This window comes from Clytia hemisphaerica, unplaced genomic scaffold, assembly GCF_902728285.1.
Source record: "Clytia hemisphaerica strain Z4C2 unplaced genomic scaffold, Clytia hemisphaerica genome assembly, whole genome shotgun sequence".
In the NCBI taxonomy this organism is placed as follows: Eukaryota; Metazoa; Cnidaria; class Hydrozoa; order Leptothecata; family Clytiidae; genus Clytia; species Clytia hemisphaerica.
The window spans coordinates 942219-948218 of record NW_027104353.1 but is presented as its reverse complement, the minus strand read 5'-3'; the positions used below and the strand labels follow the sequence as shown (position 1 = coordinate 948218).

Below are 6000 nucleotides of genomic sequence, written 5' to 3'. Positions count from 1 at the left end.
TTTTATTTAGGAATAGAAAGTACATAAATGCTCCATCCTGCAAAATTTCAGTTCTAAAGCCACGTTATATCAAAAGTTATTGCTCTTGGAATCCATAATCCATTTTCATTATGGAACCGTTTAATCCTAACGTGCTCCTAACTTTCAAAGGTTATAAGTACTAGCTTAGTTTCTCTAGAAGGCTCGGGAAAAAAGGAATGGAATCTTCAATCCTTTGCCGATCCCCTGATATCCAATTAAGAAAAGGTGCAATTTGTATTTATTTTTAAAACGTGTTTTAAAAAACTTCACGTTTTCGCCAAAAGTGTAAAAAACACCGACATTTTCACTTTTGAGGATAGTGGAATGACTGAAGCGATTTGGAATAACCCGCAGTAAAAAAGTGCTGATTTATCGTCGTCCTCAGTCAGTCAGGGTGTAGATATATTAGAAGCTTACCGTCTCCGTCGCAGAAAAACACAGATATAAAAATTTGCTATGGAACTGGGGGAGGAGGGTCACATTTTCAATGAAATCAGACAATTTCTGGACAAACATTAAATGCCAGGATTGTACTCCAATAATCGTCAAGGTTCTCTTAACCTATATTTGATTAATATTTTTTCACTCTTGAAATCCCATCCGAACCACTTGCAAATGAATACAATGACACACAGTTGAATGAGTTTTTGGAACTGTCTGCAATTGTAAGTAAAAACGTTCTGATTAATAAGACTGGGAAGATAGTCAGGGAAGTCCCTCAATTACGGTATGCTACGATTGGGGCAGTTTTCTTTCCTGTTTAGCCTGTAAAGGCTTAACCCTATTATCCCCAGGGGGGTAGAATCTACCACACTGGAGTTCTTTCGTGTATATCTCAAAGAAAAATTATTTAAACGACTTGAAATTCTGACTTTTAATAAAATCTTATTGAGAATACTTGTGCAAAATTTTAAGGTCATAGCTTGTCCAGATCAGATTTTATGACTTTATTGTGAAACATGACATAAAACCCAGCTAAAATCGCTTAAAACTCAATATTTTAAAGTGCTGATAACTTTTGAACTATTTATCCAATCATTTTCAAATTTTGACACGTGATTGGCAATATAAATTTGAAAATAATAAAAAAAATAATTGAAAATGATGACGTCATCATTTATGACGTCATCAACTTTTGAAAATTTTACTCATTTTCAGCATCAATTTTAAGATAGATTCTTCATGGAAAATTAAAAAATGGTAATTATGTTAAAGAACAGCCTTTTATCTTTCAGAATCTTCAAACAGAATCTAAATATCTTTATTGGTTCGACTGTGACAGACATTTTTGTAAACCATGCATTTTAGCTTTTTTTCCGACAGGTGGAAATTTTGTGATGACGTCATCGCTTTTTGAGTGACGTCATCAATCTGTACCAAATTTCATGGACATAGCTCTTCTAGATCAAAAATAAATCAAAAAAGCTTGGGGTTAATAGGGTTGACGAATAAGGTGCTGATTAGACAGATAGATTGATCTACTCCGAATGCATTCAGGATGGGTCCTAGTTCCGAAAGATTAGGAATCACGGTACTGACAGATACTGCGACTTGACAGACGCGAGCTGCCAAGAAATGGCCTTTACCATGACCATTCGAATGACACTGACAGATAGAAGAACAAAAGATCAACTTGTTTCGTGACCTTACTGAGAAATATAGAGAAAATGAAAAGATTTTTGTCTTTGAACATGAAAAATGGATGATAAACATATCTGAAACATATCTTTGCAAGTCATGTTTGATAGTAGATAGCATATAGCATACACGATTTTTAAAAAAGCAAACTATATAAGAACACAAAATGTTGAGAACAAGTAAAAAACATTTTGAGGAGTTTAAAACACCCGATTTCTTAGGAAAGGGATTACAAAATGATGAAAATAAGAACATATTATGATGTTAAGAACATTTTTAAGCTTTAATTTCAAAGATTTAAGAACATTTGAAGATTTCAAATACGTGTATTGAAACAAAACAACGGCATCTTATTCAATTTCAGAATTCATACGAGGCTAGTTTAACATGTCCTGGAACAAATCCAATAAGATACAATGGTGAGATATGGTCTCATCCTACAGATTTTTGCATATTTTATAAATGCAACAAGGTAAGTTCAACTATACCAATTTATTTTTAAATTTTTGATAAACTAACTAATGATACTGCCAAAAATTGGCCAAATATTTGCTGTCTGTCGCCTTACCTTCTTAATCTTAAATTAACTTCATCCAAACTTACTTCACACTGATGTAAAAGTACACATTTTCTCAATAGGAAGCAAAAGTTGAGACTAGTTGGGACTGTTATACGTGCAAAGATGCTAAAACAGGGCAACAACATCGTAAGAAATCAAAATGGATCGATTCCCAAGATATTTGTTTGGAAAATGAATGCACAGGTGTAAGTTTTTTTATGTACCGATATGTTGAGACCCAGACGTCACACAATGTCAAAACAACGTCCATGTGACATTCATAACGTCCAAATAACGTTATTTGAACGTTAAAACAACATTGTGTGCCAGCTGGGGACATTTTGTCTGCTTTAAACTAGAACATACATCCCTGGACGGAAATTCTTCCAGTCTTGACCCCTGAGATTTTCACTCTGAAAGAAAGCATCAACCAGTCATTAGAAAAAAGTGGCAACCAGTCCCTTTCTATTGATTCCTCCTTCCTATAGTATTAATGTTAAGGAGGTGTTACAGACTGTTTCATATTATAGGAATGAGGAATACTCAGCTTACTGCCAACATATACCCTGTTTGATTATTTGTTAAAGGATCTTACATTTAATTAATACTTGTAAAAGATATATGAACTATTGTTACACACTTGGATGTCAAAGAAAAATTCTTTTGCAGGAAACTTGTTTTGTTTCACTGATTTTCACAAGTCACGATTTTATGTCAGAGGAGTTGTGACGTGGGCGATAGATTCTTACAGCTTGTCTCCACAGTTTAACTTAAGAGAAAGCTAAGTTGTGGTATTCACGGCATATAAAACACACATGAACTGTTTTATCAATCACACTATTTTTATCATAGGGTTTTAGTTCAATCAAGTCTCGCACCATTACTTATGTTGATCCACCGCTGACCAAAGATGATTGCGGAGGACTGGAACCTGTTAAATTACCCAACGAGTGCTGTCCGAGATGTGGAAGTAAGATTTTTTTTAATCCAAAACCTAAGTCGTGTTAAGGCTCGCCTCTCCACTTGCGTGCGCTGCGATCGTACTTTTTGGCTTCAATCCTTTTTGCTTGGAAAAAAGATTACGTCATAAAAATGTAGCGCACGCTCGAAAAAAAAGTTGAACACATTTCAACTTTTATCAACTGTTATGTTAGATCGCGCCAATGGAGTTGCTTCATTTTTCTTTTGACTAATAGCGTGAAAGCATTGCTCGAAAAAGTGCGATCGAAGTGCGACGCAAGTGGAGACCAACCTTTAGGCTGCTGGCATCCACTAACGAATTCATGCTTCTTCCTCAGAGTACGTGCGGTTTTGTAGAGGTCTTTTTTATTTCTTTTTAAACTGCGCTTGTATCTTTGGGGGATTTTCCATATGGATCAAGAAGAATAGATCCTCAGTGCATTACATTATACCACCTATATTGGTAATACAATTCAGTGCCGTAGCAACTGGGAGGCAAGGGGGGCTATGCCCCCCAATAATTTTTTTCAAAAATGGTTATTTTGCAAAATGCAAAGTTTTTCTTTTTTAATTTGTCATAATTGTCTTTATGTGCATGTTTTGAGTGTATTTTTAAGCAATCTAGAGCTCAAATTTTCAAAATTCCTCCCCTCGGGCCAAACCATGGTTGGCCCTCGCGGTGTCACTAAACTTCAGCCCCCCTCCTAATATGAAAATGCTTCCTACGGCACTGCAATTTGAGCCTCATCAAATTTCACGAGCTTACTCAAATTTGAGAAGCTTTCATATCACAAGACTCGATTATTGAAAGTGAAGTTAAAGTGATAAAGAATCACAAGATTTTGATTCGCAAAAAATGAAACCTGATTTTGATTTTACCGATGGACATGATACGATACAACCTTTTCGTGAGTACTATAAGAATCATATAATAAACTAACTAAAGAGCAAAGGAGCGCCTAGAATTATAATGGATATGCGATTTTGTGTATCATTATCTTTTTCAGATGAAACCTGTCCTTCGGACAGAAAATATTATATGGGTTGTAAGAGAACGTGCAGTGACGGACCTGATTTCGTCTGTCCGACAAAAAAACCTGGTTGTCATTGTCCAGAAGGTTATGCTGAAAATGAGGACAGACTTTGCATCAAACTTGGATATTGTCCATGCAGATCTGGAGGAGTTGTTTATCAGGTATGAATTTTATAGTATAAATAAAGCAACAAACAAAAAAAAAACAGTGGGTTTCATTTATAGATTGGATGAAGATCAAGATGAAAATAACTCTGAACTGATAAGAATTTTCGGGAACGATAGTGTCCGTGAACCCCAGAGCAACTCTCTTTACTATCGGGACATTCAACAGTGGAATAGCCTACCTGAAAAAGTAGTTAAATCTTCTACAATACAAGAGTTTAAAGAAAACCTCGGTCTAGCTTGGAAAGAGAAAATGTTTAAGTATGATGAAATTGTCACTATTGTTGCATATCTGTTTGAAATTAAACTTTGTATAACCACCAAACCCTGTTATGAGCAATTTAGAGGCCCATGTGCTTGCACGGTGGCCTGGGAATCTGTAAAATATTATTATTAGAAAAAAATTAGTATTCTTACCATTTTAGGATAATCTTTAATATATTATGTACCAAAAACGATCTTGATATGTGCCAAGCCCGGGGGGGGGTACTAGGGTTGGTGAATGAGGGGTATGTGCGGACGGGACCTCCGAAAACCGACCCTTAGAGAGACCAATTTTAGTTGACCCGAAGAAGTTTTCTCTGATTTTCAAAAATGTCCTACCCTTAGTGAGACTTTTTTGTAATTTTTTCTCTCAAAATCAAAATTTTTTTCTAAAAATTGTGATTTTTCCCACCCTTAGAGAGACTACTTTGAAATTTCCTGATTTTTGTAACCCTTAGAGAGACTTTGAAAGGTGAAAAACCCGACCCTTACCGTCCGCACATACCCAGCACCTATTTTTGCCTAAGTACCCCCCCCCCCGGGGTGCCAAGTTTTCGAATCCAGATAGCACGTTACAGTTATAGGGATTACGGCATCTTCTGTTTTTGACAGCCTACTTATATCGTACTTTAGCCTGGACAAGCTGCAGTACAAAGCCCATGTTCCACTTGTGTGTGTATTTATGGTAAAATGAAATATTTCAGTCGATGTTATGGCTGACTAACGAATTTCCGACTGGAATGTAAACGGTTTGAAACGGAAAACGCCTATAAATGTCACCAGATTTAAAGCTAGCTCATTTGACCTTTAGAATATACACAAAAAAATATACAGATACCAAACAAATTTGATACTATTGCTTACTTCTTACTTATGTCGGAAATAATTATAATATTTTGAAATACTTATCTAAAATTATAATTGTAATTATTATTTCTGTCTTCTTTTCTTTGTATAAAATTTATGAAACTGAAAACCGAAAGCATGCATGGTTCTTGAGTGTTGCTTGGAAACAGATTTTTGAGATTTCTAAATGATTAGTTTAGTTTTCCCAACCATGATTCTGGATCATTGGCATTGTTACCTTGCTCTCGCTGAATGTGTGCTGATTAAAATTGAGATCTATCCTCACATATTGGTATGTGCCTTAGGTTACTCCATGTATTTTGCCTGGAAAAGTTAGCTTTGAAGATTTCCACCCTCTTTTACATGTAGCCGTTTATTTTTATGACTACACGTTGTTTTTTTTATTAGAACACCTAAAATTTGGCTGAGCCTGGATGTGCTTATTTTCTTTAGCAATTTTCAGCCTAAAATGTTCTTAAATGCGTTCTTAATTTTTCAGACTACTCTAAATCGA

At 35.4% G+C, this 6000-nt stretch overlaps 1 long non-coding RNA gene across 1 annotated transcript; it reads left to right on the top strand.

The window, feature by feature from the left end:
* The first annotated feature begins 611 nt into the window (after window positions 1–611).
* Window positions 612–2419, top strand: LOC136818120 (uncharacterized). The gene is made up of 3 exons (XR_010848206.1): window positions 612–686; window positions 2024–2131; window positions 2299–2419. It is a non-coding gene; the product is annotated as an uncharacterized lncRNA (long non-coding RNA).
* Window positions 2420–6000: the final 3581 nt, after the last annotated feature.